The sequence below is a fragment of the Toxorhynchites rutilus genome, chromosome 2 (assembly GCF_029784135.1).
Source record: "Toxorhynchites rutilus septentrionalis strain SRP chromosome 2, ASM2978413v1, whole genome shotgun sequence".
NCBI classification, from domain to species: Eukaryota; Metazoa; Arthropoda; class Insecta; order Diptera; family Culicidae; genus Toxorhynchites; species Toxorhynchites rutilus.
In genome coordinates, this window is record NC_073745.1 from 283,573,497 (window position 1) to 283,597,723 (window position 24,227).

Below are 24,227 nucleotides of genomic sequence, written 5' to 3' on the forward strand. Positions count from 1 at the left end.
AAAAGGAAAAGGAAAAGAGAAAAGGAAAAGGAAAAAGGAAAAGGAAAAGGAAAAGAAAAGGAAAAGGAAAGAAGGGAAAAGGAAAAGGAAAAAGGAAAAGGAAAAGGAAAAGGAAAAAGGAAAAGGAAAAAGGAAAAAGGAAAAGGAAGGAAAAGGAAAAGGAAAAGGAAAAGGGAAAAGGAAAAGGAAAAGGAAAAGGAAAAGGAAAAAGGAAAAGGAAAAGGAAAAAGGAAAAGAAAAAAGGAAAAGGAAAAAGGAAAAGGAAAAGGAAAAGGAAAAGGAAAAGGAAAAGGAAAAGGAAAAGGAAAAGGAAAAGGAAAAAGGAAAAAGGAAAAAGGAAAAGGAAAAGGAAAAAGGAAAAGGAAAAGGAAAAGGAAAAGGAAAAGGAAAAGAAGGAAAAAGGAAAAGGAAAAAGGAAAAGGAAAAGGAAAAGGAAAAGGAAAAAGGAAAAGGAAAATGTTTTCTTCAGGCGTACACTCCTTTCAAAATGAAAATTGAGAATAATGTTCGGAGAAAACTTCACCTTTGAAGACTGCGAATTACAGAAAGAAAGTTTCGATGAAGCTTTGTTATATTTATTTTGAAAATTTGATAAATAATCTATACAAATAAAGATGAATCACCAAATGGGTTTGCTAAGCGCAAAACTCGTAAACGGATCCTCCGATTTGAGCTGTCTTCATTTGTTGCATTCATCTCTGCCCATAGATCAATGTTAGGGCAATTGAGAGCAAGCATTTTTTTGCTCGGCCAATTTTATGATGCTGTCCATTCGGAATTCCTCCCGGAATTCATCACTTGGCGTAATGAGGTACGAACGCCTTTTGGGAACCGTTTTAACAGCATTGAATACATACAAAAAAAAAACAAATAAGCATATTATAAAATGTGTTTCCGGTTGTTTACAGCTTGTGTGATGTTTGAATAACTGAGTTTGAATAAATGATATTATTCAAATACAATTATTGTCAGATAAATGATGCAATAAATTTATAATACAACGTCGAATTTCAAGCTTCGCACAATTCCATGATACATCATATTTACATCATCTTCAGCTGTTACGGTTTGGCTTTCACAACCGACACATACCAAAATCCCATTAGGAACCTCATCGAAGTCTGGGAAATTGACTCTTACAGTACGCCAAACTGAAAGTAGGAACACACACATTTAATTAACTTGCGTTGAAGACATCCCCCGCGGCGTGGGAAAACTTGGTTCCCCACGAAAACTTGGCATCGCCAATCCAACGCCCCCCCCCCCCCCCCCCTCCAAACAGACAACTCAATTGCAACAACTTTTACTTGTGGCTTCTACGAACTTGTCAATCGCGGAACACGTGTCCTACTCAGGATGTGGCTAAACATATCTTCACTGCCACTCAATCGCAACGATCACAACGGGGAGGAGGGCTGTGTTTGATGTGCGAGATTTTATGTTATTTTTCTTTGCGTCCGCTCTCATGTCGAGCTCCTTCCATGTGTTCCACCCGACACCCGAGGCGCCACTTTTCCTCTTCTTCTCACGCTGCATCAGTGGAGCTGGTGGATCTTTCCAGCGGAAAAGTAGCCTCCCCTCCCCCACCGTCGTTCATCACGGGGGGTTGCTTTTGTTTACGTAGTCTGTTTTTGCAACATCTTTCTCCTTCCGCACGACTTTTCCCATCTTTTGTGTGCTGTAATTCCTTTTTTCGTATATAATGGGGGTTTCCTCGATTTTTCATTCCTTTTTTCTTCTTCTGATACATGACGTCAAAGGAATAGAAGATGGAGCTTATCTTCCCTTCCGATGGCAATACATTCTGCAATGGAGTTGCGTCTCCTCAATTTAGCCTTCCCCTGTACAAGGTATTTATTAGTGCAACGTTGAGATTCTAAACGGGTTAGGTTTAGAAAAATAAAAAATGCTTCTCCGGGGCAATTGTTGCACGTACCAAAACCAAAATTACATGATGCCATTGCGGATGAAAGCCGATGTAGGCCTTGACGTGGCTGTCGAGAAATGCGTTACATGTCTGTCATGGTTCTGGATCTGGATTGGAAATTACTCTGAAGTCAAAACGTTTAACGATTCCATCCGAGAGTTGAAAACGTACTGATTATATTTATTTTCTGAACGGTTTGAATAAATTGAATAAATAGATACAATTACTTTAGTGTAAATGTATACAGAGTTAATGTCAATTACTTTTGTTTTGGACAAAGTTACTGATACTGGGTTTGCTATTTTGAACGGGATTAATCAAGGAACAGTCCCCAGGTCGAATTTAATACAAACACTCATGCATTCACGATGATGATGTCACATCTTTCATTCGGTGAGTGATGGTTACGAAAACCGTTTAGCGATGCGACGACTTGCGAAAACGATCCACATAATTCAATTTAAGGCAAACGATCGATTTCAACTGGAATGATGCAACCGGGATGACATCGCAATTAATATACACCCAGGTTTTTTTACGAGGGGGATACGTACCTCGTAAAAAAACCGCGTAAAAAAACCGCGTTAATTGGAAAATCCGCGTAAAAAAACACCTCGTTAATTGGAAAATCCGCGTAAAAAAACCATGTCACCTAATGATAGATATCAAATGGGACTATGCTTACGTAGAACGGGGCCCAAATTCAACTCTCGGTGCACTAGACAAAAAAGAGGGCGACGATAATAATGAATTCGGGTTCGATTCGGCCTCTTTTTCGTTGAGTTCGAATTAAATCAACCGACTACTGATTAGAAAACTTATAAAAAATAATTTTTCAGCCAGATGTACAGTGTTGCCAGTGATAATAAAAAATTAAATTCAACCGAACGTACTTACTGTATATACTATATTCGATGACGATGAATAACTACAATTTTATTGGATAGTATGGAATATTCTGTTCAATCGATTGCGAAAATTCTGTGAATATATCATACCAGGAACATATGTCACTTTTGTGGGAAAATAATCGTCACAAACTATATCGCAATTAGCAACTCCGACTTCCCACGTGATTCGTTTTCATTGTTCTGCACGCTTGGTTGATAAAAAGCTAAAATAAGAGGCAAGTTGCAAGTTTTTTTTTCTGAGAATAAGAATAATAATTGCGCAACTCGGATATGCCCCTGTTTATTCCAAAAAGTTTTTTCTTAGTCGCCATGTGTTTTTTTTCATCCTCAAAATGTTCACCGGACGGCGTAATAGTAAATCTGAAAGCGAGGGAAGTAGTGACGACGAAATAGTGGGAAGCGCTGAAAGAAAAGTTTCGAGTACTATCTCGTCGAGCTCCGATTCGGATATTGAGGAACTATACGCAAGTGAAGACCTGGACGATATGTTAGCAGAACTTACAATAGATGACATAAAGATATAAAATATTTTAATATTAAGTTTAATTTTTGAGAATGATTTTCTAACAGTACCTTCAAAATGTAACGGTTTATTGATTTTCCAATAATTTTGTCAAACATCATATTTTAATCAGGCATCTGGTTTTTGAGTTATAATTTTTTTAAAGAAAGGTCAACCATTTTGATTACACCCTTTTAAAATCAGTCGTAATTTGAATTGGTCATATAATAATGAAAATTGTAATTTTTGGTAGTTTCCATAAATTGTACCAAGTTTTAAAAAAATCGTAGAGGGTCGAGTCAGCTGTAATTGGCCATTTTGAACTTGGATTTTTCATAATCTAATGTCACTAGTCAGGTCTTTCCATTTGATATTCATATTGATGGGGTTTTGAAATAAAAACATGTATCGCCATTTTGGATTTACATTTTCACAAATAAGTATGTTCTACTAGTCAAATCCTTTTCTTTCGATACCCATATAGATGAATTGAAAAAAAATGTCGCCATTTTGTGATGGCGGCCATTTTGAATTTGTATTTTTATAAATAACTGTGTTCTACTAGTCAAGCCCTTTCATATGGTACCCATATTGATGGGGTTTTGATAAAATATGCAGTCAATCGGTCAACAGGAAGGAGGTTAAATTTCTATTAATGTGGTACAGCGCTACAGACAAAGTTACAAAGTTACAAAGTCACAAACATACGAACAAGCCAAGCTATATAAAACCGTTTAATAAATAAGTGCAAATCACTATTATATTACGTTTACCGAGAGAAAATTCGTTTTTTTATGATTCGGTTTTCCGGAGGATTTGATTATCCGGAAAAAATCAATACTACGGAAAATCGAGTCCGACCTGTATTAGTTTCCCGGTTTTTGAATTGCTGTATTTTTATTTTGTTGCGAATGTTGATTTTTTTGGATTATGGATAATTTAAGATTTTCAAGTTTTTGATTCTGGAATTTTAGGTTCAAGATTTCTGACGGTTTTGGTGCATTTATGTATACGACATTTTTCTTCATTTTTCAATTTAAGGTTTTTTTGATTATTGGATTTCAGCTTTTTCAAATGAGAATTTTAAGATGTTGGATTTTTTATTTTTAAATTTATGGATTTTTGATTTTAGTTTATTTTTGAGATTTAGATTTTTGAACAGATTTTTTTCATTTTGTGATTTTTTGGTTATTAGTTTTCAGGTATTTGAATTTTTTATTCTCAGATCTTTTTGATAATTTCGTTTAGATTTTGAGAATTTAGATTTTAGGTTTTTGACTATTAGATTTTTGATTGTTAGATTTTTAGAATTTAGAGTTTGCTCGGCTTTTGATTTCTGGATTTTATATATCAGGTTTTCAAGTTTTTTGTATTTTAGATTTTTTTATTTATACAATTTTATAGATTTATAGGTAGGAGTTTAATATTTAGATAAATTCTATATACTTGGAGTTTTTTAATTTTATATTTTTTGAATTGTTCAATGTATAATTCTGGTACTTTAAGGTTTTGAAATTTTGCATTCTAAAGTTTTTAATATCTATTTTGGAATTTAAATAATTGAACTTCAGATTTTATATTCTGTTTTACATTCTGGATTTAAGTTTTTTTAATAATTGGCTAGTTTTCAGATTTTGAGATGACAGAGTTTTGGATTTTTGGGTTTTAGATTTATAGATTTTGATTCTTTTTTGAATTTAATATTATAAGGTTTTTTCGTCATTGCATTTAAGATTTTTAGATTTCAAATTTTGAATTACTGGATTTTTGATCTGATAATTCGATGTATCTAAACTTTAGTTTTTCAGTTTTTTCAATCATATCATTCTCAATTTTCGATTTACAGGGTAACCTCGATATAACGTACATTTTACTTTCAAAATGTTACGTTATATCGAAGCACAATAAAGAACTCAGAAATGTAGCTTATATTACTTAATTGTTTTGCATTTTAAGTAAGGTTAATAAATAAATTCAACTAGAAGACGAAGCCAACCTTTCTCATGATGTTTCCCTTTGTACTGTTGATTAAAATTTGATTCATTTAGAATCCAGGATCACAAAAAAAGTTGTACTTCGGGATTGGTCAAAGGTACAAATCAATCTTTAGTATCAAAATACAGATAATTTATTATTCTTTCAGAAAAACAATATTCAAAACATTATTTCTTTGGACTTTGAATATGTGTATAACGAGTTACGTTATAACGAGGGTACGTTATATCGAAGTTTCCCTGTGATTGTTTTGTGATCTTAGATTCTAAATTTTAAAAAAATATATAAAAATTCCTAAATTTATATTTTCATAGTATTGGATTAAAGATTTTTGAATATCCTTTTCTTTTTTTTTATTTTAGAACTTTTTGGTTTCAGATTTTCGTGTTTAAGATTTTGAATTCTTGAATATTGACCATTGTTTCTCTGGAGTTCTGTTGTTGAATTTCGATTTCTTATTTTTTTAACAACCCTTTTTTATTTTTATTTCAGATTTCTTGGTGTTTTGATTCATTAGATTTCAGGTCTTTTCATTTTAGATATTTAGATTTTTCGGTCTGGTTTTTTTTTTGTTTTTTTTTGGAAATTCAATAATTTCTTCGGATTTTGAAATAATTAATTTTTGGATCATATATGTGAATTGTTTTGTGTTTTAGATTATTTTTTTTTTAATTTTAGATCTCTTGATTTTGACATCTTTTTTATTATAATATCTTGTAATTTTCGATTTATGAGTTTGATTTTTGAAATTTTTGGGTTTCAGATATTGAGATTTTGGATTTTATATTTTTGTATTTTGAAAGTTTTTTTTATTTCTATATTTTAGATTTTATGTTTGTGGATTTCAAATTTCGGATTTCATATTTTTAAATCCATTATTTTTTGAATTATAATTATTATAATATTTCACATTTTCAGATTCCTGGGTTTTTGTTTTTGAGAATTGAGATTAAAATTCTTGATTCTTTAATTTTGGATAGTTGGATAGTTGGAATTTTTATGTTTTATTTTTTTATGATATCATATTTTTGCACTATTTTTTCCATTTTTAATTTTGTATCATCGGATTGCAGATTTTTGGATTCAAGATTTTTAGATTTATTGACTATATTAGTTCATATTTCTTTAATCTTAGATTATTGGAATTTTCTCTTTTTGAAATTTTGGTTATCGTATTTCAGATATTAGGATTTTTGATATATTGATCTAAGATTTTTATGATCAGCATTTGATTTATGTTTTTCATTTTTCTAATTTTAATATTATATACATTTGAACCTCCTTTTTTTCAAGTTCTGAATTTTGGATCATTATATTCGAGATTTTGGATTTAAGATTTAAAGGTTTATGGGTTTTTGGTCTTTGGATTTAAATTTTTTTTGTGTTTAAAATTTTTTGAAGTTATTTTTTTTTTATTTATGAATTTTACGTTTTGGGTTTTTGGGATTATTGGATTTCATATCTATGGATATTGGAATTTTAGATTTCTTGGATCATACATTTTTAAAGATTTGGATTTTGGATAGTTTTGTTTTCTCTATAATTTTGAATATTCAATTCCTGGAATATGAATTTTATATTTTAAAATTTGGGAATATCCGATTAGATTGAAATTTTCGAATTTTATAATTCTGGATTATATCATTTCATATTTGTATATCTGTGGGTTTTTGATTTTGTTAGTTTAGATTCTGGATTTTTGAGTTTTGGATTATTGGATTTTTGATTTTGGGAGATTATATTTTATATTTTTGGATTTTAGATTTTTAGAACATTTGTATTGATTTATTTTTATTTATGAATTTTATTTATGATTTTTATGTATTGTGGATTCATATTTTAGGATTTGAGACTCAAGATTTTCATATTTATATCTCGTATTTTCGAGCTTGTTTTTTTTTATTTTGGATCATTGAATTCCAGATTTTGGTTTTTGGATTCTTAGATTTGTGAATCATGTGATTTTGTTGGATTTTTGATTTTTGGACATCATATTTTTGGATTTAGGACTTTTGAAACTTAGTTTTTTTATGTTTAGAATTTTGGATCATTGGATTTCAGATTTCTCGATCTAAATTTTAAGGTTCATGGAATTTTGATTGTTTGATTTCTTTGAACTTTTGGATTTTAATTTTTCAAAGTAATTTTTTTTTAATTTTGAATTGATATTTTTTTTCAATTTTAGATTTTTTGTTATATTGGATTCCAGATTGTTGAGTTTCATATTTTTTCAGTCATTATGTTTATTTTGTTTGGATTCAATTTTTGATTTTTGACCTCTTTTATTTCTGCATTTTTGATCATTTGATTTAAAATTTATATATATATATATTTTTATATTTTTGGATTCTTAATTCCAGTTTATTTTTTATTTTTGAAAAGTTATTTAATTATGGAATTTAGGAATCCAGATGGTAAAATTCTAGGTTTTAGAATTTTTGTTTTTTCCTTTTTTCCTTCCATGTCCGTAGATTTTAGATTCCTTGGAATGTTTGATTTCAGTTTGATGGATTTTAGATATTTAATTTTTTGAATAATTGTGTTTCAGATTTTGCGAATCTTTCGCAGCAAGTTAAGAATGAGAACTCGAGATAACTATTTTTATTGGCACCTAAAACCATACTTTTTGTCTCGTTTTCCGAAAAAAAAAAGACCCAGAATGTCGATTTTTGAGAATTTTTTTTCCGAGATGACACTAAATCTTGACGTTTCATGCAATTTTAAGACATTTGACATCAATTTTTTTTTTCGAAAACCCCGATTTCCCCTCTTGGGTGATTTTTCGATTTTCAAAAAACGCAAACTTTAACCGCTTTGCGCCACTCTCCCTTAGATCCGATTGAGCTGATATTTGGCATAGGATGTTTTTTCGAGATGGTGAATATTTTTTATGTGGTAACTTTTTGAAATACGAGATGACCATTTTCATCGACACCCTAACATAACATCATCAAGTCGTTCTACAAATACATTCTTAGAATACGCTCAGTCCAGAGCTTGTATCGACACACCGAAACAAAACAGAGCATAAGAGAAAGTTCGCATCTTAAGTTCCCCCCTTGCACCGGGCGTGAGTATGAAAAAGATTTCATTAGCGATTTTCATTCCGTGCACTATGCATGATTATACTATTCCATTTGCATAATATTTGTTAAATAGAAAACAATCGGTTTCGGAGAAATGTATTGGATGATTTTGGAATAAAAATAAATTGATGCAATCATGGTGTTTGCAAAATTAAACATGATTTGTAACTACCCGTAAGTAATTGTTCGAACTTGTTTATATAAATAGAAATGGAAGCCAAATGTGTTGGTGAGAGCAATAGCCCGGAAAAGGAACGATACGATTTCATCCGTCTTTATTTTGTTGTATTCGTCTCGGCCCATAGATCAATATAGTGGAGAGAAAAATCGGAAAATTTTCGTAAAACTCTGAAGGAAGGTCGGAAAATTTGCGAATTTGTTCGAAATGTTTGACAATTACATCCTGAGAAGCGTTGTTAGTCCATTCGATGTTTGCGCTAACGAAACTGATATTTATTCGAAGGTAGAAGTGGATTTTCAGACGAAATAACGCATTCTTATATTTTGACGTAGGACTACGTCTTTCATTTCTATACCGGGGTGTAAAATCAAAGTTTCGAAAACTAGGAGACCGAGATTTTGAGCGTTAATAGCTCCTAAACAACTGAACGAAATGGTATGATAAACACTTCATTCGAAAGATAAAATGTCTACGAGTTATATTCTTGTTACTGTTTGATCCAAAAACTTGTTTCAATAGCCTTAAAATTGTTTTCAAAACAAGAAATCACCAATCGGTATATAAGCGAGCGCCGCTCGGAAACCAACTCAGTTATAATTGAACAGCGATTGAGGTACCATCGCATGAATGAATGGATGTTTCCCTAACACAGACTTCAAAACCATGGAGCTTGGGGAAATCGGCATGGCAAAATAGATGCAAGCAGCGGGTACTTTTGTACTCGCTTGCGTTTTTGCAAACCGGAATATGTTTTCCCAACACAGATTCGGAAACCAATAAGTTGGGAAAATCGGCATTCCAGATCTCGGCAGTACTTTTTATACCACCATGCGTTTCAACACCCCGGAATGCGTTTTGCTAACACGGTCTACAAATGCAATGCTTTGGCTCGGTTATTCAAGACTGCATCGCCAGCTCACTGAAATCCTACGCATACCGTTTGATGATTAGGCAAAATGTTGATAAATAATTTATTATCTCTAGGAGGACTCCCCTCATTTTTAGGTTTCTTCCCTAAATGAATAATTATTGAAAAATTTGCTATTTGCTGCGATAACCACTACCATAATGCATTAATTGACGGAATTTCGGATTTGTTTGCAATTGAATTCGTAAATTGTTTCATTCATTCACTAGTTTAATCAATAATTTAATCATTAGCTCTGCGCAGCGGCGATATCGTACCTAATGAGGAACATTCGAAGTGCGATTATTGCTAATTGAAAAACACAAATGATTACTAAGCCAACGGCAGTCCTACGTCAACCCTGCGGTTATATCATAGGTATAACCCATCCATAGTTTTTTGTCGATATAAATAAAAAGGAAGGCCAAATCTGTTGCTAAGCGCAAAACTCGAAGAAGAAATGATCCAATATGAATCGTATCAAACATGTATTCCATGTAACGGAGAAACATGTTATGTGCAAATCAATCAAGAATTTCCAGCGAAAATTGTGTCTGAAAATAAATGCATATATAATGACGAGTTTTGGTAGAAGTAATAGGAAATTTAAAGTAAATGGAAACTGTACCCGATTGAACCAACGATCGTTCGTGAAAACGTGAATGTTCGGAAGAATTCATATCAAAAAAATAATTTTGGGCGGGATGAAGTTCGCCGGATCAGCTAGTTTCTAATAAAACTGTAGACATAAAGTTTGAAATGAATATCCCTTATCAAACCGTTTGAAATTCGCCTAACTATAAATAATTGACGTGTTGTATTGTGAGCAGAGCAATTCAAAATAATTGCCTTGTATGTTAACCACAACATGTGTCCAATAAGCGATCGAAAACATGGCGGACAACAGGTATTTTTTGGCAGAAAAAAAAAATAATATATTGTTCCCCATCGTGTGAAGTAGATCCAAAAACTCTCATAAAACAAATTTCGCGCAGCAAAAGATAGGCCAGCACAAGACATGTGTACAGCGTCCCGCTCCGCAAACAAACACCATAAATCAACCGTCGCTTATACTAGTTGCTTCCAGCGGAAATGTGCAGCCAATGAAAAGCCGTATCGTTGTTCCAGTTTCTGGTGGTTCCCAACGGTGACCAGGGGAAAAAAAATCTGACACCCACACCGACCGCATCCACTCGACTGGATGCAGCCCAAGCAGCAGCATCACACTGTTCACGTCTGCTGGACCACAAACAACATCGGACCGTGCTTGCTGCGAGTGTCATGCAGACCCTTTTATCGTGAAATTTTTCCTTCCCGACAGACATAGATAACAACCACCTGGAAGCTGCGTGTTTCACGAATTTTCATTAAACGAAGCGCTTTGGTAATGTAGCCCCCGCATGGTAGCACCATTTTCGCCAAAGCAGGTTCTACATGGTGGAAAATCGACCGGGTCCGCATCGGATGCGATATATATTTATGGCCCCGTCTCGGTGGGTGTGCAGCATCATTAGAGAGCTTTCTCGCTCGCTCTCTCTGTCTCTCTCCTCAGGGATGCTGAGTTGGTTCCAACGCAACGGCCGGATGATGAATACACATGACTTGTGGCTACAGGTCTCCTGGCGAAAATACGCAGAGCTCGCCAATATTCACTCGCTGCCGAATAAACGTCGCGGTTTCCCCCTCAGGCATCGACTGTTGTTTACCGGATTCCGACCGCGATCGCTCGCCGTTTTGCGTACCAGGTGCCAGACAGCGCGCAAAATATACATATATATATATTGCTCGGTTTTGCGCCCATATATGCCAAACGCAACAAATTAGCAAGATTGCTCGAGCATGACATCAATAATTCACACATCTCAAAAGACACGCCGCTTTCGGAGAAGGTCTGTTTGCTAGAGCATTCATTATGGTGCGGTGATTAACAGCATGAATGGCAGTTTGAGAGTAATTATACCTGGAAATTGAACTGTTTCGTATAGAATTTGACACGGTGCGGTCATGAGAAGGGATCCGATGCCAACCGGGCCGGAAATGCCATTCAGCACACGTCAAAGCTCAACAATTTGCGCACCCATATCAAAAGCTATCCTTTCCGAAGAATTGAAGGGACGGCACGTGCCGTTATAAATACATTCAATTAAAATCAGCAGACAAAATGTTTCGTACTGGTTCAATCGACATTCGCAGAAGTCTGCGTAGCAAGGAGGGATGAATGACATACCCACGAGTGCCCTAATTTCACTAGAATTGGGATGCTACACGCGCCTATCTAAAGTTGCTGGAAAATATTCTCCCACACATGGCAGAATTTGCGCCGTGAATGAAATCCTGAAACAGAGAGATGAATGAACATATAGGGTAACACTCGATCCGAGGACCGCAGAATAGTCTAATTTTGGGTTTGTTAAGTGGTTTGCTAATTCTTGGGAATTGATCATCGAAAAATCATATCACTACCTTTGTAATACACACGTTTCCATGGTCTCCTGAGGGAATATTATTGTCTAGAAATTAAAGAAATTACTCGAGAATTAATCAAGCAAATGAAACCAAATTAGGCATATGGAGGTTTAAGGGTGCAATAAATGTTTCTTTGGTAGTTAGACACTCCACCCACCCTCTCTAAGGGGGTTGCCAAACAAATGAAACCCAAACTTCAGCATTAGTCGCGAATAAATCAAGCAAATGAAGTGAATTGAGGCATGTGGAGGTTTTAGGTTACAACAAATGATTCTATGGTGGTAAGATCCTCCTCCCCCTCTCTTAGGGTGGAGGGGGGTATGTGCTGCCATACAAATGAAACACAAATTTCTGCATAACTCGAAAACCCATCAAGCAAATGAAGCCAAATTTGGCATGTGAAGGTTTTGGGGGGCAAAAATACGTTTCTATGTGTGAGTAGACACTCCTCCTCTCTCTGCCATGCGAATGAAGCATAAATTTCTGCATAAATCAAGAACTAATCAAGAGAATGGAATCAAACTTGGCATACATGAACATGAATGAACGATTCTATGGAAGTTCGACACTCCCCCCCCCCCAAATGGAACCAAATTTAAGATTTGAGAGTTTTTTTGTACGAGAAATGTTTCTATGATGGTATGACACCCCTCTCTCCTCTGGAATGGCGGGAGGTTCCAAAAAATTTAAACACATATTTCAATGAACATATTCCAACCAAATATGACAATTGAAAATTTTCGGAAAACTCTGAAGAAAATGGGAAATTTTGAGAAAATTCAATTCTACAATTTCATAGTGACAAGCGTTGTTAGTCCATTTGATGTTTGTGCTAATAAAATTGATCTTTGTCGAAAGTGGAAATTGATTTTAATGTGATAAAACTCTCTTCTATAGCTTCTTCTATATAAAGAAAAATGGATCGCCGAATTTGTTGATAACAGCAAAACTCGAGGAAGGGATTGTCCGATTCAGGGCTGTTTTTATTCTATCATATTTTCTGTATCAAACATTTATTCCATGTAAGGGAGAAACATGTTATTTGCAAGTGGTTGGAAAATCTTGAACGAGAATTGTGTCTGAAAAAATAATCGCCCAATAATAATATTATAATGACGAGTTTTGGTGGAAGAACTAGGAATTTTTTAGTAAAAGATAATTTTAAAGGGTAGATTAGAAGATCAATCAATGAACAGTTCTGCGATTGGACCCATTAACGTGCGCTTAATAAGAAAACGTGGATGTGATCACGAAAAATCAATTTTGGGCGGGACGAAGTTTGCCGGATCAGCTAGTACGTGATAATATTACATCTCATTATAAAATAAAGTTGGAAAGTGTTTTCTAAGAGTAAAAAGGAGAGCATGAACGTGAGTCTATATCCTTCTCGATCTGGGCCGTGTATGTGGCAAAGTATGCGAACCATATATTGGTTTGGGGAAAAAGAAATGTCGTGTAAATATGGCAACACTTAAACATATCTTGTGTTGTACTTATCGCACCGGGTCATACGGGTCATACTATACGGCTATTTAAAGACGACAATCTGTGCTACAAGTGTTGTTTTGACAGTGTTGTGATTGTCCTTTTCAGTTATAGCGCGTCAAAGAGCTCGATCGGGCAGTCGTCGGGTGCGGATGCAGTTTTTCTTTGCTCCGCGTTTATTTTTTTTTCTCGTTGCCTAACGTATTTCGATGTGTTTCGGCTCAACCCGCTACTATTAACAGTTCATTGATTGTTTTGTTTTGTTTTTTTAAAGCCATTTAACGCCAAAAGTAATGTTGTTTTTGTGAAGGGATATATTGTAGAGTTTTCTTCCAAATTATTATATGCTTAGTTGATGCTCCCAACACGTAAATTTGTTAAAAATAAACATTCCGGCCGCGATTTTTGCTCGTTTTCCGCATTATCCTATCGTATGCTGTGGTTATGTGTATGTGTGAGTGATAGTTAGCCATGCTATATGGAAGCCGAGAAACATCCCAGCTAAGTATTTTTATTCTACCATTCAAAATACAGTGTTGGCAAACTAGTTTGTGAGTGAGAAAATCACATAATATTATTATTGAATATTTTAGACATCCGACAATTTTTGTTTCGAATTGTCTGTTTTAGTAGTCGATTGCTAGTGTTCATCTTTGTTTAGGTCTCGCGCGAGTAGTAGTGGAAAGAGGACGTGCTTGGTTGTGTGTCGTATTGTTTTGTCTAATAATGATGGCGTGGCATCAGTCTCATGGAAAGTGTTGTTTTCGAAGCACTACAACCAATTGTCTTAGTTGCTCCCACTGTCTTTATTTAATATCCGAGTTCGGATTCATTCGTTTTTTCTGGCATTTATGTGAAACTGTTTCGGTCCGGTTCGGTCATGTTCGTTCGTGTTTTAATGTAACCGCTAGTATGTGTGTGTGGGTGAAATGCTGCACTATATTGGAGAAGAACAGCAGCAACGTGAGCAGGAAAGGGATATCCCACAGCTCTCCGGGATACCAGCGAGCAAATTTGAAAAGGCGCAGTGATGATATCACCACTACTGGAACGTCACAGCACCGGCTGCAGAAATGTTTTTGTATGCGTATAATGCTTGCCTTTATTTGTAACATATATAGCATCTGGGTTGCCAGAGATTCATACTTTTCTCGTCAACATTAAAACTGCAAAGTTATGTGAGTTATATTATTTTTCCTGTTTGTCTGTTTTTATCTGTAATATATGTGGAAATCGGAGGTATATGTTCAGATTCAGAATAAATTGTTACACTAATTTGAATTGAAAAGGATTCGAGTAATTTTGACATGTTATTGTAGATACTGTTCGTCTGTAGTTGTGGCAATTTATAGTTTGGCTTCACATAAATATGTATGTAATACTAATGTTTTTCTTTGGTATTGTAACATTTATATTTATTAGTCCGCCGTTGTGCCGTTGCGTTGTGGTCCGATCAATTTTAGAGGAGTTCTCTGGGCTACCATCTGAGGTTTCCCAAAAATAACTCTCTGTTGCCACGATTACGATTGAAAAAGATAATATATCGCTGGATTGATAAGGTTCAAAGGAATTATATCGGTTACCTTCTTAGATAAGTAACTCTCAGTCTTCACAATTGAGCTTAAATAAACACTACGCGCGTTGAATAAAATAATTTATATATAGAAGAATATAGAATATAATATATAATTGATTAGGTTTGGGAGAAATTTTCTCGGTCACCTTCTCAGGTTTCTCAAAAATAACTCTCTGTTGCCATTGAGGTTAAATCGTTGGATTGATAAGGTTTATATGAGTTATATCGGTTACCTTCTCAGGTTTCCTTAAAATAACTCTTAGTCTTCGTAATTAAGCTTAAATGAACACGCGCGTTGAATAAGAGAATATATCGTTAGTTTGATTAGGTTTGGAGGAAATTTCTCGGTTACCTTCTCAGGTTTCCCAAAAGTAACTCTCAATCGGCAGAATTGAATTTTCATACAAAATACACGAATATTAACGGACTTTATCGACGATTGGTTTAGAAGAGGTTTAGAAGAGTTCGATCGGTTATCTTCTCAGGTTTCCCTAGAATAACTCTCAGTCACCACAATTGAGGTTAAATACACACTACGCTATGAATAAGATAATATATCGCCAGTTTGATAAGGTTTAGAGGAGTTATACCGGTTACCTTCTCAGGTTAACTATCCACAATTAACTCTCCCTCATCGCGACTCGAGTTCGCGGGATGAAAAATACAATATATAGCTAGTCAAATAATTATTTTCTCTGCCGCGTGTCGTGACATACAAGATTTTCAGATTTTTTTTTCGAATGGTCGATAATTCGCGTTTACTTAATCACATCACTTGCAGTGAATCCTGATTTTTCTTAACCATTCCCACTAACAACTATCCCTTCCATGATAACGCTAGGGAACCACGCTATAGAGGCGACCCTTCTGGCCTTCGGGCGGCGAATATCATACTTACATTCCTTCCCTTCCCCTGGTGACTGTAAGGACGTGGCCGGCGTCGTTATTGACCATTTAAAGCTCGAATCACCGAAAATTGCGGCCAAAAATGATCAATAGGAATGGTGTTGTTTTCTACCAGGACAACGCTCGGCCTCACACATCTTTGATGACCCGCCAGAAGCTACAGGAGCTCGGATGGGATGTCCTATTGCACCCACCGTATAGTCCGGGCCTCGCTCCAAGTGATTATCATCTCTTCCGGTCCATGCAAAACGCTCTTGGTGATACTAAGTTGGCCTCAAAAGAGCCTTGCGAAAACTGGCTGTCTGAGTTTTTTTTGCAAATAAGGAGGGGGGGTTTTATAAGAGGGGATAATGAGGTTGCCTTCTAAATGGCAATAAGTTTGCGAACCAAACGACGCATATTTGACTTAAATCGGATAATTTTAAGTATGTTAAATAAAGCGTCAAATTTCGATCATAAATACGACATTTCTTTTTCCCCAACCCAATATATTATACAAATGCTATACCAGTATTTGAGAGTAACACACTTTCTGTTGTGCTCCCGTGGCCGAGTGGTTAGCGTCATAAGTAACATGCCGGGTTTTCGGGTTCGATTCCCGTTCTGGTCGGGGGAATTTTTCGTCAAAGAAATTTCCTCCGACTTGCACTGTGATCACGCGTATTCTATAGCTTGCCACTCAGAATGCATTCAAGGCGTGTTATTTGGCATAGAAATCTCAACTAAGTACTAATAAAAATGACGCAAGTAATACTACGTTGAGACGGCGAAGTTCCTCTAGGAATGTTAGTGCCATTGAAGAAGAAGAAACACTTTCTGTTACTTTTAGGCTTATTTAATGTAATAAATCGGGATGCCAAAACATTTGTTAAAAATTAATTTTGAGTGTAGGGTGGTTCAAATATTACACACTCGACAAAAAAATTTCGAAATAATTTTTGGAATGCTGTAACTTCGTGAAAATCAACGCATGAACATGGGATGTTCAGTTTAAAATGATATGTTTTTTCTGTTTCTTCAAATTTTTTCTGGTTTAACAATTTTTTTTTGTTAATTCAGTCAATAGCAAATTCAAATCACCTTATTAACCAAGCTTTATTAGGCTTTGATTTGATTACTAGAACGTTTCTGTAGGGTCTTTTCAGAGATATTGTTGCTTGAATAACAAATTATTTCTTCGTCTATGATGATGAATAATCCAATAAACAACAAAATGAAGGACTTTGAAAATTTCAATAAATTCTGTACAAGAATAATTTGTTGTTTTGAAAAAAATCATCTAAATATTTTGCATCGATTTTAAACAAGCGTCGAAAAAAAATTTCTTCATATTGCTTTTGAAATTCTTCTGTAATTTTGCAAACATCACAGTAGGCTCTAATGATATCAGAATTTTTTTTCAGCCTAGTGTATTCCAATGAATATTTCTTAAATACCGGTCTGAATCATATTTCGGACGCTTAAGGCATATGATGCAGAAAACAGATCTAAACTTTATGCACAGGTATTATTTGGTTGATATTTTCAATAAATCAATATTTCAATATTTCAATTTCGGACAGATTGAATTCAAATTTCTTACTCTTTATTTTGTAATTTTTTTAACGAAAATTATATTACATTTGATTATATTTTATAGTCAACTTCGAAACACTTACCAAGCAATCACAGTAAACTGTTAACGATGATGAGAACTGATGAAACACGGGAGAAATCTAAATATTTATGAACGGGTAAATTCTACGTGCTCACGCAAAGGAAACGTCAAACACAAGCGACAATGAGTAGTGTTGTAAGATTTCTGCCGATTATGCTATAATTCAAATGTAGTTCTCATGTGAAATGATAGTGAAACCAAGGGATTACTCTAAAGAAGCAATTGTGATATTAATTTTATAGTTATATCATCAGTGCATTAAGCATTTCAAGATATTAGAGCAAGGTGTCCGAAATATGATTCAGAACGGTAGGTAAATTAGCCACTTTTTTTAGCCGATCGATCAAAGTTTTCAGTTTATTAGAGGAACATTTCATCGCAAATTGTGCCATTCCAAGGGTACTCCAAAATGCTATGCGTACCCTTGGAATGAACGATTCGTAGCCAGTGCATTCACGGAATCAGATCGTATGCTTGTGGTCAATATCAGTAAAAAACGGAAACAAAAATTTGAGGATAAAGATGAAAAAAATTTTTGAAACATGTGTTAAAATAACTTCCAGTGCATGTAACATACATCGAAGAGAAAACGGAACAACCGAAAATTAGAATAAAACAATTTGAGGGAATGAACTCTGTAAGGAACGAATCAGAGCAAATGCGATTTTCGACGCTGTATCCGCGGCGGGATTTTGAACATTTATGCACTTGAAGAATTGGACTGAGAAAAATAATTGTATATAAGATATAAAAGATATTTTTCGCAAGAATCAACATTTTGCAGGAAGCCTCGTTCGAAAAATCGAAGGTTGTACAGATTTATTCGTTTAATGTGTCGTAAAATACAAATAAACATAGATTCTAATTTAATTGATTTGTTACTGAATTGTTTGGACTGTAGAATACCACATTTTCGTTTAATGTTCGAATGTTTCGATCCATGATTTGGCAACCGAATTGTTTACGTGGAGCGAACATCATAAATTACCAGGTGTATTTATCTATGCGAATAAAAATGATTCGATGTCAGTCTGAATAAGTATTTTAATTTTTTTTTAAATGAAAGGCTGTGGAAATCTAAGAGAAAGTATTCAATTGCATTTGAAAAGGGAAATTAGAGAGGCATCCTCTTTCATCGATCTCGAATATAGACCTCGTGCAAAAAAATAATTTCGGGGAAACTCGAGTGTTCCAAGTTATATTGGTTTTAGAGGAGTTCTCTCGGTTACTTTCTCAGGTTTCTCACAGTTCACTCGTCGCCGTTGCGATTGGATTTTGATAAAAAAGCACGCAAAAAAGTACAATGATCCGCTCTTTTAAAATATTAGTCGTCATTGAAATTGGTCATCTGTTAATGAAAATTGTGATTTTAGGTAGCCGTCACCATATCTATAAATTTAAATAAAATCGGAGAGTGTCGCTTCAAAATCGACAGTTTTTCGGGTGATTTGGCTTGGAATTACTCCATAAAGGTGGCATTCCATCTATTCGACTTACTACATTTGTAGCAACAATGGTGAACAACAATGGATGATACTTACGCAATTTTTTATTTTTTGTTCCACCTCAGCCACTACACAGTAGTATGCGAATGCTCACTGCTCCAAAATATCTGTTCTGATGTTATTGTTTTTATGATCAAATATTTTGTTGTTCCATTATCATGGTAATCGTCAATAAATGACGCAGTTGCTTCCAATATTGTCGTACATTTCGTGCTACACACCCCGCACCGATCCGCAGGCCATTGGATAATGCCAATATTGCTCGACAAGACCAATTATGTCGTAAAAATAGACACCCCAATAAGCAAGAACCATTGACTTGTAGCATGTAGCAATTTGCCCAATAGGAAGTATCCCGTGTCGGGCACACGTACAGAGCATCGAAGACTGCGACATACCAATTATGAGAACAACAGTAATACTAACCTCGAGTCAACCGCGAGTAATCGGTTACATATTACTAACATAGTCTAAGCAAACATTGTCAAAATATTGAACTCCCGGCCCCGTTAGGCTGACGCCATATGAGCCTTAATAAAATATATATTTTGGATGTAGCAATTTGATTAGATGGAATTCCGCCTTAACAAACTACTATGTAAGAATATTGACGTTTTGACAAAAGTCCATATTTCAACATTTTCTGATATTTTGCCGAATAGAACATTGATTTTAAATTAAACTGATGTTAGTTGAAATTTTATCAAAGACTAGCTGACCCGGCAAACTTCGTCCCGCCCAAAATTTGTTTTTTGTTATCAATACCTTCGAACATTCACGTTTTCTTACTAAGCGCAAGTTCAGGGGTCCAATCGCAGAACTCTTCATTGATTGATCTCTTAATCCACCTCGTTGAATTTACATTTTACTAAAAAATTCCCAGTACTTATCATTATAATATCAGATTATTTTCAGACACAATTCTCGTTCAAGATTTTTCAACCACTTGCAAATAACATGTTTCTCCGTTACATGGAATAAATGTTTGATACAGAAAGTATGATACAATGAAGACAGACCCCTCCCCTCTTCTCCCCTTAGAGATAGGGGAGGAGTGTCTATTTACCATAGAAACGTTTCATGCCCCCTGAAATCTTCACATGCCAAATTTGACTCCATTTGCTTGATTAGTTTTCGAGTTATGCAGAAATTTGTTTTTCATTTTTATGACAGTCCATCCTAAGAGAGGGGGGAGGTGTGTCGAATCACCATAGAAACATTTATTGCATCCTAAAACCTCCATTTGGTTTCGTTTGTTTGATTAGTTCTCGAGTTATGCAGAAATTTGTGTTTCATTTGTATGGTGGCCCTTAAGAGAGGGGGGAGATGTATCTAACCACCATAGAATCATTTATTGCACCCTAAAATCTCCAGATGTCTTATTTGATTGCATTTGCTTGATTAATTCTCGAGTAATGTAGAACTTCGTGTTTCATTTGTATGGCAGACCACCCCCTTCAGAGAGGGGAGAGGGGTCTCAAACTATCATGAAAACCTTCCCCGGCCTCCTTACATTCCAATTTCCATGTCGATCGGTTTAAACAGAAAGACAGAAAGACAGAAAGACAGAAAGACAGAAAGACAGAAAGACAGAAAGACAGAAAGACAGAAAGACAGAAAGACAGAAAGACAGAAAGACAGAAAGACAGTAAGACAGAAAGACAGAAAGACAGAAAGACAGAAAGACAGAAAGACAGAAAGACAGAAAGACAGAAAGACAGAAAGACAGAAAGACAGAAAGACAGAAAGACAGAAAGACAGAAAGACAGAAAGACAGAAAGACAAAAAGACAGAAAGACAGAAAGACAGAAAGACAGAAAGACAGAAATACAGAAAGACAGAAAGACAGAAAGACAGAAAGACAGAAAGACAGAAAGACAGAAAGACAGAAAGACAGAAAGACAGAAAGACAGAAAGACGGAAAGACAGAAAGACAGAAAGACAGAAAGACAGAAAGACAGAAAGACAGAAAGACAGAAAGACAGAAAGACAGAAAGACAGAAAGACAGAAAAACAGAAAGACAGAAAGACAGAAAGACAGAGAGACAGAAAAACAGAAAGACATAAAGACAGAAAGACAAATAGACAGAAAGACAGACATCACTATATATAAATGGAGTGATGTATGTCTGTATGGATAGATAGATAACATGAAAAAGTTGCATATGCATATAGTAATATGTTTTCAAGAAAAATATTCTTTCTTTCACCAAAATTTTGTAGGACTTTCAGTTTTTGGGATTGAAATTCTTGAAAAAAATAAGAAAAAAAACTTTGGCTCTTTTCAGAAAGTAGTCTTATATTTTTTTCCTAAATTTCAAGTATGCAAAGTTTGAGCAACTTTAACCAATGTCTTTACACACAAAACGCTCCACTGCAATTTGAAATAGTGCTGCCAACTTCTGAGACGAGTTGGCATGAAATTCGTCGTATGTTCTTTATTTCTATACTGAAACCTACTCAACAGATTGACTGAATTTTGTATGTATGAATTTTTAAGTAGAACCAGCAATGGAATTAAGTAGGACCTTATATCTCTTAAAAATCATTGCCAGAAAATTTGAGAATGGATGCTTCTCTAAATTGAAGAAATTCAATTGTGGTACAGAATCGGTGATTGTGGCTCTACAGCGGTCACGTTCAACTGTTCCGTTCTGCCCAGCACCATTTCTGAAGAAAAACGAACAAATGATTCCACCGACCCATAAAGTGCACCAAACAATGACTTTTTCAGGACGCAACGATTTTTCGCAAACTTTATGCAAACTTAAAGTTCTATACATCTAAAAAATATTCCGACTATAATCCATATTTGCAAAAAATGAACAATTGATTCAGGTGGTAGGATATCCATTTGGGCCATTCAAATGCTAGCGGATTCGATATATCCAATTGAATGGTTGAATGAATAGGTATCAAATTTCGGCTAATTCGAAAGCCCAACTTCTTTCATACGTTTATTACTAAACGCTAAAGTAAATCTTCCTATATAGGGAAGAGCGTACGTATTACTGAACTTTGGTAGGTAATGGAGAAGCGTTTTCTTCGAAATTTCGTATAAACAACAATAGAGATGGTGATTATCATGCCTCACGAGTGCGTACCCTTCAGCACCATTAGTTCATTTACAATGCTATAATTTGAGCTGATTAGCGGTTGAGTTTTTGAAACAGAATTATTAGAATATCAAATCGAGGCCCCATAGACAAGCAACAGAGGCCACACCTATACAAATGCGAATGAATTAACAAAAACAAGCCATTAGTTTCGACAGAGGGCACGAGGCGTCGCCCTGGCTGCAAGCCATCTTTTAGTAGTCCAATATAGAGATGAATCAGCTTACGGCTGAAAGTCTCTATAATAAAAAATTAAAAAAAACTTTTAGTACAATTTAGTTCCCTCGTGTGAACTCAATATGTAGCGTTCGTTCAAGTTCCGTCAATCGTTCCAAGCTCGTGTGAATATACAAATAGGAAAACATCTGTCTATATGTTCAGGTAAAACAATTCTCGGAATAACGAACATCTGGCTCACGCCCATTATCACCAGTGTGGGTTTGATGATGATGATTTCGGAGTAATTCGAGTTCCAGGGAAAGGATCAGCTTTGGAGATATTATATTATATTTTGCACAAAGGAAATATTATCCGGTTCAGGTGAAATTCTACCCGGTTTTGAAGTCGAACTTCCCGTGCATCATTTGGCTAATATAAATCTCCGGATGAAACTGTCTAACGGAACAATGAAAGCGCCGAATCATCGTCCCGGTTCAGCGTGATCCCGACTCGGTATGCTATCTCAAAAACACTTCTTGCTCATCTTTGTTTTGCGTATTAATCTTTTCAACGCCACAAACTCATCCAAAATTACACCTCCCTTCGATTGGGAACAATAGCTGATAAATAAAAAGTTGGGAAAAAAACACCACTCGAAGTGCTGTTCTCTGATAACGAAACAAAACCCTTGTTTTCTTGCGGGGCCATCTGAGTGACTGCAGGAAGAAAGTGCCAAGAAAGCACGTAGCAGGTATAATGGAACTAACCGCCATAAATTATGCTCAGATTACACCACCCACAACATAATCCCTCCAATTCTCTCAGCCCAGCCGAATCGATCGTCAAACTTTGCCAAAATTAATAAAGCGCAGATATCGAAAACCCTCCACCACCACCACCGTCACCACCCTTCGAATCAAGAAGCTTGTCCGAACAACACGGACACCCATAAAAAACACCTTCCCGAGCAGCTGACCAATGGTCGCCACCATCTCTCCGGCCAACACAAGACGAACTATTTCTAATTATGGACCGAGTTCGGCTCCCCCGAACTCTCTTGTATCGGTGCTAAATTTTGCCATTAAGTTATGTCGTTCGCCAGTCCATTGTTTGCTCGGTATGCAGTGGGTCAAGTTTCGCAGCCCACACGAGGATGGGAGTGAGGCGTCCGGAAATCTTGTGCTGCTGGGCCTTCGCTTCTGGGCCTCGGTACTATGAATAATTTCTTATCGCTGCCGAAAATCGGTACCACCCTGTCGGTCGAAGTGGGACTGCGGTACGAAGATTAAAGGGATACACAAAGAAGACTGTCATGTTGGTAGGTCCGATTGGGTCCCCGGCTGGGGAACAATAATCTCGCCGAGTAAACATCTCTCGAATATTTTGTGACGAGCGAAAAGCTACATTATCGGATTTGCGGTGATAATGAAGTGGGGGATCAGGCGGGGGACAGTTCAATTTTGGAAAATGGATCGTGAGTTTGTGTTGAAACAATGAGCGCTCGGCGAATTGATGCATCGTGGTGCTTTACGCATCAAAAAGGTGTGAAAGTTAGATAAGGGCTTTGCGGGGAAAAAATGAGCGGGCCTTATTTCGGATTACTTCCGGGATGACCTCATTTTTCACCTCGATTATTCGGGATTTTTTGGCGCTTTGTTGAAAATTTGGGATCAAATGGAAGATTTTATCAAGCTGCCGCGTTTCGGACATCACACAAAATAAATAGAAACTGTGCAGTGTATTATTTTTTTTTTGTTTCGTTTGTTATCTGTTACTCAAATGAAGGATTTGATTACGTAAAAAACGTCATTGCATTTTCTATATGTGTGTGTGTCTTTTTTTATCTCA

General features: G+C 35.5%; 1 protein-coding gene and 1 pseudogene across 4 annotated transcripts in view; both read left to right on the top strand.

Annotated features, from left to right (window-relative positions):
* The window catches only part of LOC129767523 (zwei Ig domain protein zig-8-like), a 275,193-nt gene that overhangs the window by 118,763 nt on the left and 132,203 nt on the right, over positions 1-24,227 (top strand). The window lies entirely within an intron of this gene.
* LOC129772265 (U4 spliceosomal RNA) lies at positions 9,762-9,844 on the top strand (annotated as a pseudogene).